Raw genomic sequence first — 9052 nt, 5'->3', positions numbered from 1 at the left:
CTTAGCTGTTCATTTTTCTTACAGAATGACCTTGAACAAATCCATTAAGATTTTTTGTTTTGTCTTCATATACAGAACTATCAAGTAGGAATGCTCATAATTAATCAAAGATACAATGTTTACTGATAAACAGTAAAGAATAAAGGAATGGAACAAGAATTCTGGTCCTGCCTTTCACGATGTACTTGTGAGGTCTTAGCCCTGTCATTTAAATTCTCAGGTCTCAGTGTCCTTAATCTATAAATGTTAATAATGTCTGCATTATCTACTTCATAATATAGATGGAACAGCATTTTTAGAAGTATAGAACAGTGAAGTTAATATTGAGTTACATCTTCTAACACTTAATGCTAAAAATGCAGATTGCTTTCTTTGATTTTACCTGGAAAATATGTCTCTGAAAATCAATTTAAAATTAAGGAAGCTAATAGAAAAGTCCTTTTAAGTTATCTTCTGAATGGCAGATTTTTGAATAGTAATTATTAATACAGGTTTCTTGCACTTGCTGTTTCCTAGAATCCATTCTTTTAAAAGTTTTCTGATAAAAATAAAAAAATAAAAGTTTCTGAATTGTATTTATAGTTCCTGAAATCCTGGAGTGCTCTTCTGAGGTTTTTGTGTACTTTATGGGGTTTTTTTTGTTTGTTTTAAATCTAAGATGTCCAAGATAAGATTTCATTCAAGAGGCAACTATTAATGCAGCAAATAGAAATAGTAGAATTGTTCTACTTAAAATAACTGCCCCCTACTGGAGGTATAAAACATAAATTTCATTTATGAGAGGGAACAAATAGAAGAAACTGTTCGAAGAGGTTTGTTTGACAAATACACCATATCTACTTTGTTAGAAATAACCAAGTACCAAAGGATTAGGAAAGTACTCACATACCCCCTGTAAAGAGCCTCCTTTGTTCCTTGATCTCTGGTCCTTTAAATAGTGTCTAGATAAGCTCATATGAACTCTCTGGGGCAGTGAATTTATAGATTAAAAACTGCTGATTTAGGATGACCATGTGATTAATCAGGACACCAGAAATACAAGCAGACAAGATGCTTATTCTGGCAGCTTCATAATTTGGGCACTTTAGTAGGAAAAAAGAATTCAAGCGCATTCCTTTACAAAAGTTCTTATTATATCTCAACCTTCACTGTTTAAACCTAAATAGAATTCCTTTCTATTTTTAATCCCCTTTCAACAAAGTGAAAGCTGAATTTACATACCAGTTTTTGTCTTTTATCCATCAACACTTTAGTCAAAAACCAATTACACTGCCTGTTAGTCTCAAGTGGGATAAACCCTTCTGACTTTTTCTTCACACCTTCTCTGAGAGTATTTATCACAAAAATTTGGCAAATGATCTGATTTAGACTAGGTGGTACTGCCTGTTTCTCTGGGTGACCTTGGCAAATCTCTCAGATTCTTTTCATAGAGAATATAATTTAATTAATAAAGAACTGTGTGATCTGTCTTGCCTATAATAAGCACTTAAAAAATTTTTGTTCACTGATTTCTTGACTGAGAGGCAGAGCTTATTTGTGAAGTTAAATATTCAATATCATTTATAGTTAACCAAGAATATAAAGGAATTTGACTTAGTTCTTTGTGAGACTTAAATATGCAAAATCTACACATTAATACAAGTAAAATGCAAATGATGCTACACTATGCTCTGAAGAAACTATAAAGATAAATGAGAAACAATCCAGGGGGGGATGCTGGGTGGCTCAGTGGTTGAGCATCTGCCTTTGGCTCAGAGTCCCCAAATTGGGGTTCCTGCATGGAGCCTACTTCTCCCTCTGCATATGTCTCTGCATCTCTCTCTGCGTGTCTCTCATGAATAAATAAATAAAGTCTTAAAAAAGAGAGAGAGAGAGAAATAATCCATGATCTCTAGAATCTTACAGGTCAGTAATGACTTGTTACAATTGTTGACACATTTCAAAAGATTCAATTCAAAAAACAATGGAGAGTACTCACCACGTATGAGACATGGTAAAAAATAATAACTATTGCAGTGTCCTAAATAATGTCTCTGAAATACTATGATTTTTTTAAAGATTTTATTTATTTATTCATGAGAGATACAGAGAGAGAGAGGCAGAGACACAGGCAGAGAGAGAGGCAGAGAGAGAGAGAAGCAGGCTCCATGCAGGGAGTCTGATGTGGGACTCAATTCCGGTTATCCAGGATCATGCCCTAGGCTGAAGGCAGGCGCCAAACCGCCGAAGCACCCAGGCATCCCTGAAATACTATGATTATTAATTAACTTTTGTCTTCATTTTTTAAAAAGTGAACAACTTTAATAAGATAAATTAAAACAAAAAGCAGTCCTGGTTCTTTTACCCATTATTCCCCTGGTATCAAAGACAATTACTTTCAACTCTAGATGACTTTCTTCCCATGTACCTCTGTTTTTTGTGTTTTTTTTTTAATTTTTTATTTATTTATGATAGTCACACACAAAGAGAGAGAGAGAGAGAGAGAGAGAGGCAGAGACACAGGCAGAGGGAGAAGCAGGCTCCATGCACCGGGAGCCCGTTGTGGGATTTGATCCCGGGTCTCCAGGATCCCATGTACCTCTGTACTCTAACATGCTTATATTGCTACACCACACTCTATTTAGTGGTAGTATTCTCTACTGGCTTTCCTCACCCCACCACAATTAAACACACACACATATACAATCAGTTTCCATTCCTCATCATTACAATATAGTAATTATATAAATATTTGGTGTTTGTATTATAGTTTGTATGTATAGTCTATCTGTTGTTGAAAACCAACCTCTGTGATTCAGAACAAAAATATATCACAAAGGCAGAGTTTGCAATAAAATAGAAATGGAAGGAAAACTTCCAAACTCATTCCACAAGGCCAGCATTACCTTGATTCCAAAACCAGACAAAGACCCTTAAAAAAGGAGACTTACAGGTCAGTAATCCCTGATTAACATTAATGCAAAAATTCTAAAAAAAAATACTACCAAATTAAATCCAACAGTACATTAAAAGAATTATTCAGCACAATCAAGTGGGATTTATTCCTGGGCTGCAGGGGTGGTTCAATATTCACAAATCAGTCAATATAATACACCATATTAATACAAGAAAGCATAAGAACCATATGATCCTCTCAATAGAAGCATTTGACAAAATACACCATCCATTCTTGATAAAAAAAAAAAAAAAACTCTCAACAAAGTAGGGATAGATGGAACTACCTCAAAATCATAAAGGCCATATATGAAAGACCCATAGCTAATGCCATCCTCAATATCCTGGTAGAAAAACTGAGGGTTTTTCCTTTATAGTCAAAAACAAGACAAGAATGTCCACTCTTGGTATTATTTAACATAGTACTGGAAGTCTTAGCTTCAGCAATTAGACAGTAAGAAGAAATAAAAGGCATCCAAATCAGCAAGAAATAAGTCACACTTTCATTATTTGCAGACAACATGATACTCTATGTAGAAAACCCGAAAAACTCTACAAAAAATTGCTAGAACTAATACATGAATTCAGCAAAGTCACAGGATATAGAAATCAATGTACAGAAATCTGTTGCATTTCTATACACCAAAAAAGTGGCAGAAAAAGAATTCAATGAATCAATCCCATTTGCGTTTGCAGCAAAAACAGTAAGATACCTAGGAGTAAACCGAACCAAAGAGGTAAAAGATCCATACTCTGAAAATTATAGAACACTTAGAGAAAATGAAGAGAACACAAAGAAATGGAAAAACATTCCATGCTCATAGATTGAAAGAACAAATGTTGTTAAAATATCTATACTACCCAAAGCAACCTACACATTTAATGCAATCCCTAACACAATACCACCAGCATTTTTCACAGAGCTAGAATAAACATCGAAAATGTGTGTGGAACCACAAAAGACCCCAAATAGCCAAAGAAGTCCTATTTTTCTTTTCCAAAGAAAAATAAAACTGAAGGCATCACAATTCCAGATTTCAAGCTATATTACAAAGCTGTAGTCATCAAGACAGTATGGCACTGGCACAAAAACAGACACATAGATCAATAGAACAGAATAGAGAACCCAGAATTGTACCCATAATTTTTTTTTAAAGATTTTATTTATTTACTCATAGGCACACAGACAGAGAGAGGCAGAGACACAGACAGAGGGAGAAACAGGCTCCATGCAGGGAGCCCGACGCGGGACTCAATCCCAGGTCTCCAGGATCATTCCCCAGGCTGCAGGCGGCGCCAAACCACTGGGCCACCGGGGCTGCCCTGGACCCATAATTATATGGTCAACTAATCTTCAACAAAGCAGGAAAGGACACCCACTGAGAAAAAGTCTCTTCAACAAATGGTGTTGGGGGAGCACCTGGGTGCCTCAGTGGTTGAGCATCTACCTTTGGCTCAGGTCGTGATCCTGGGGTCCTGGGATCGAGTCCTGCATCGGGCTCCCCACAGGTAGCCTGCTTCTCCCTCTGCCTATGTCTCTGCCCCTCTCTCTCTCTCTATCTTTCTTGAATAAATAAGACCTTAAAAAAAAAAAAAAAAGAACTGGGTATTGTATGTAAGTGATGAATCATTGAATTCTAATCCTGAAACCAATATTGCACTATGTGTTAACTAACTAAAATCTAAATAAAAAATTTAAAAAACCAGATTGGGATAAAGAGGAATAATCTTTTTATTGCTTTGCCAGGCAAAGGAGGCTACAGCAGGGTAAGGCCTTCAAAACTGCAAGCTCACTGGGAGGAAGGGGGCTGAGGATTTCACAGGGAAATAAAAGATCTAGCCAATTTTGTCAGGCATTGTGTATGTGCTGCCAGCCTTGTAAGTCATATCTTTAGGGTAGGACCAGGTTCCTAAAACAAAAGGCTAAGAAAGGAGGAAAGGAGGTTTGCAGAAGAGAGAGAAAAGGTTACTTAATTTAAAATAGAGCTTTTCTAAAGCATTAGTGCAGCCATTTTGATTTCAACTTTATGCTTTCAAGCCATTTCAATGATGCTTTCAGAACAGAAGAATATAATATACTATGGTCATTTTTTTCCCCTCAAATATTTTGTTTTCCCTGGAGTTAATAATTTTTTCATGTGCGTGTTTGCTCAATTTTCTAATTCCTAATTCAATCAAACTCTCTGCCAGTTGCATAAATTTTTTAATATAGTCTATCAATTTTATCTTCCTAAATATTTCTGTCCCAGGACCTCTGACCTACTCCAACTTTGACTTGTGACATAGCTATCATTCTAGAATCTTCCTCAGCAAACATGCTGGAGGTTCCTTTCTCTTTTCTTCTAGGACAGATCTCATGTTTTGATACAACACAACGTTCAGTAACTTCATGAGAAAGGATTTTTGGAAAGAAAGTTTTTTGAGATCTTGCAGTTCTGAAAATGTCTTCTTTCCCTCTACATGCAGACTGAATATGGAACTCTAGGTTGGAATTAATTTTCCTTCAGAATTTTGAGGCCAATTTCACTATTGCTTTCTGCTTTCTAGTATTGCTACCAAGGAGTCAAGAGACATCTGATTCTTGATTCTTTGTATGAGGCCTCTTTTTTCTTTTTCAGAAGTTTGTAGGATCTTCTCTTCATCTCTAGTGTTCTGCAATTTCATAGTAATCTGTCTGGTTGTGGATCTTTTTTCATCCCTGGTGGTATACACAGTGAGATCTTTCAATCTAAAAACTCATGAGCTTCAGTCCTGGGAAATTTTTGTAACTTAACTTGTTAATGACTTCCCAGTCATTTTCTTACTTCTCTCTGTCTGGATCTCCTATTATTCAGATGTTGGACCTCTTGAACTTGTCTGGATGTCTTTTCTTTCTTTTCTCTGATTTCCTAGCTCTTAGTTTTTGATTCTATCTCTGGAAGATTCCTCAACTGGAAATTCCAACTCTTCTGTTGAGTTTTTCATTTATGCTACCATAATTTAAATTCCAAAGAATAGGGATCCCTGGGTGGCGCAGCGGTTTAGTGCCTGCCTTTGGCCCAGGGCACGATCCTGGAGACCCGGGATCAAATCCCACATCGGGCTCCCGGTGCATGGAGCCTGCTTCTCCCTCTGCCTGTGTCTCTGCCTCTCTCTCTCTCTGTGTGTGACTATCATAAATAAATAAAAATTTAAAAAAAATTAAAATAAATAAATAAATAAATTCCAAAGAATAGGGGATAGGGAGCAATCTCCGAGCGAGGCAGCAAGATGGATGCGGGATTCTTCCGCGGAACAAGTGCAGAACAGGATAATCGGTTCAGCAACAAACAGAAGCTACTGAAGCAGCTGAAATTTGCAGAATGCCTAGAAAAAAAGGTGGACACGAGCAAAGTAAATTTGGAGGTTATAAAGCCTTGGATAACAAAACGAGTAACGGAAATCCTTGGGTTTGAAGATGATGTTGATTGAGTTTATATTTAACCAGCTGGAAGTGAAGAATCCAGACTCCAAAATGATGCAAATCAACCTGACTGGGTTTTTGAATGGAAAAAATGCTAGAGAATTTATGGGAGAACTGTGGCCCCTGCTCTTAAGTGCACAAGAAAACATCGCTGGAATCCCTTCTGCTTTTCTAGAACTGAAGAAAGAAGAAATAAAACAAAGACAGATTGAACAAGAAAAGTTGGCATCTATGAAAAAGCAAGATGAAGACAAGGCTAAGAGGGATAAGGAAGAAAAAGAAAGCAGCAGAGAAAAAAGGGAGAGGTCTCGAAGCCCAAGAAGACACAAATCCAGATCTCCTTCCCCTAGAAGACGATCTTCCCCTGTCAGGAGAGAGAGAAAGCGCAGTCATTCTCCATCTCCCCGTCACAGAACCAAGAGCCGGAGTCCTTCCCCTGCTCCAGAAAAGAAGGAAAAAACTCCAGAGCTCCCAGAACCATCAGTGAAAGTAAAAGAACCTTCAGTACAAGAGGCCACTTCTACTAGTGACATCCTGAAAGTTCCCAAACCTGAACCTGTACCAGAGCCTAAAGAACCTTCTCCGGAGAAAAATTCCAAAAAGGAAAAGGAGAAGGAGAAGACCCGACCAAGATCTCGGTCACGTTCCAAATCAAGATCCCGGACACGGTCTCGCTCTCCTTCTCATACTCGACCTAGACGGCGTCATAGATCCCGATCAAGATCATACTCCCCTAGAAGGAGGCCAAGCCCGAGAAGGCGGCCATCTCCTCGCAGAAGAGCCCCACCAAGACGAATGCCCCCTCCACCCAGGCATAGAAGGAGTAGATCTCCAGTGAGACGAAGACGACGTCCATCAGCATCCTTGTCTGGAAGTAGCTCATCATCCTCTTCATCTCATTCCCGGTCACCGCCAACGAAGCCTCCTAAGAGGACATCCAGTCCCCCTCGAAAAACTCGTAGGTTATCTCCTTCAGCAAGTCCTCCGAGGCGAAGGCATAGGCCATCACCTCCAGCAACCCCACTGCCAAAAACTCGTACAAGGCAAATCGTACAAGAAAAAGTCGTGTTTCTGTCTGGCAAATCGTACAAGAAAAAGTCGTGTTTCTGTCTCTCCAGGGAGAACTGCAGGTAAAGTGACAAAACATAAAGGTACTGAGAAAAGAGAGTCCCCTTCACCAGCACCTAAGCCTAGAAAAGTAGAGTTATCTGAATCGGAAGAAGATAAAGGTGGTAAATGTGCAGCAGAGACGTCAATACAGACGACAGAACCGGCAGTCTTCATCTGATTCTGGCTCCTCTTCTTCCTCAGAAGATGAGCGACCCAAGAGGTCCCATGTGAAGAATGGTGAGGTAGGCAGGCGGCGGAGACATTCCCCTCCCCGGAGTGCCTCTCCATCACCTCGAAAGCGCCAGAAAGAGACTTCACCTCGTGGTAGACGGAGGAGGAGTCCTTCCCCACCACCCACCAGAAGGCGACGTTCCCCTTCTCCTGCCCCCCTCCTCGTAGGCGCAGGTCCCCACGCCACCACCACGACGAAGAACTCCTTCTCCTCCCCCCGCCGGCGCTCACCGTCCCCAAGAAGATACTCTCCTCCGATACAGAGGAGATACTCTCCTTCTCCACCTCCAAAGAGAAGAACGGCTTCTCCCCCTCCCCCTCCTAAACGAAGGGCATCACCATCTCCACCACCAAAGCGTCGGGTCTCCCATTCTCCACCTCCCAAACAAAGAAGCTCCCCAGTCACCAAGAGACGTTCACCTTCATTATCATCAAAGCATAGGAAAGGGTCTTCCCCCAGCCGGTCTACCCGGGAGCCCCGGTCACCACAACCAAACAAAAGGCATTCGCCCTCACCACGGCCTCGAGCTCCTCAGACCTCCTCAAGTCCTCCACCTGTTCGAAGAGGAGCATCATCATCACCCCAAAGAAGGCAGTCCCCTTCTCCAAGTACTAGGCCCATTAGGAGAGTCTCCAGGACTCCGGAACCCAAAAAGACAAAAAAGGCTGCCTCACCAAGCCCTCAGTCTGTAAGGAGGGTTTCATCCTCTCCATCTGTCTCAGGATCTCCTGAGCCAGCAGCTAAAAAACCCCCAGCACCTCAATCCCCTGTCCAGTCTCAGTCCCCCTCTACCAACTGGTCACCAGCGGTACAGGTCAAAAAGACTAAAAGCCCAACACCGAGACCATCTCCGGCAAGGAACTCAGACCCAGAAGGAGGTGGAAAGAAAAAGAAGAAAAAGAAGGACAAGAAACACAAAAAGGATAAGAAGCACAAGAAGCACAAAAAACACAAGAAGGAAAAGGCCATGGCAGCAGCCGCTGCAGCAGCTGTCACTCCCACGGCCCCTGCGGCCCCCACGACCACATCAGCACAGGAGGAACCGGAGGCAGAGCCCGAGCCTAAGAAGGAGACGGAGAGTGAGCCTGAAGACAACCTCGACGACTTAGAGAAGCACCTGCGTGAAAAGGCACTGAGGTCGATGCGGAAGGCTCAAGTGTCCCCACAGTCTTAAGCGGGAATGTGTGTCACGATGTACATTTTATTTGGTTTGTACGCAATTCAATTTCAAAATTGCTAAAATGTGTTTGAGCTTTAGACTATAACATTTGTTGTAATAATTGCTAGGTTGAAGTTCACCATGTAAAAAAAAGGGGGGGGGCATGGATTTACAT

At 40.7% G+C, this 9052-nt stretch overlaps 1 pseudogene; it reads left to right on the top strand.

Moving 5' to 3' along the window:
- The first annotated feature begins 6165 nt into the window (after positions 1 to 6165).
- On the top strand, positions 6166 to 9052 carry LOC112921859 (serine/arginine repetitive matrix protein 1 pseudogene; annotated as a pseudogene).

Source organism: Vulpes vulpes, chromosome 13, assembly GCF_048418805.1.
Source record: "Vulpes vulpes isolate BD-2025 chromosome 13, VulVul3, whole genome shotgun sequence".
In the NCBI taxonomy this organism is placed as follows: Eukaryota; Metazoa; Chordata; class Mammalia; order Carnivora; family Canidae; genus Vulpes; species Vulpes vulpes.
The sequence above is the reverse complement of the archived record's forward strand: the minus strand, read 5'-3'. Positions and strand labels throughout refer to the sequence as shown.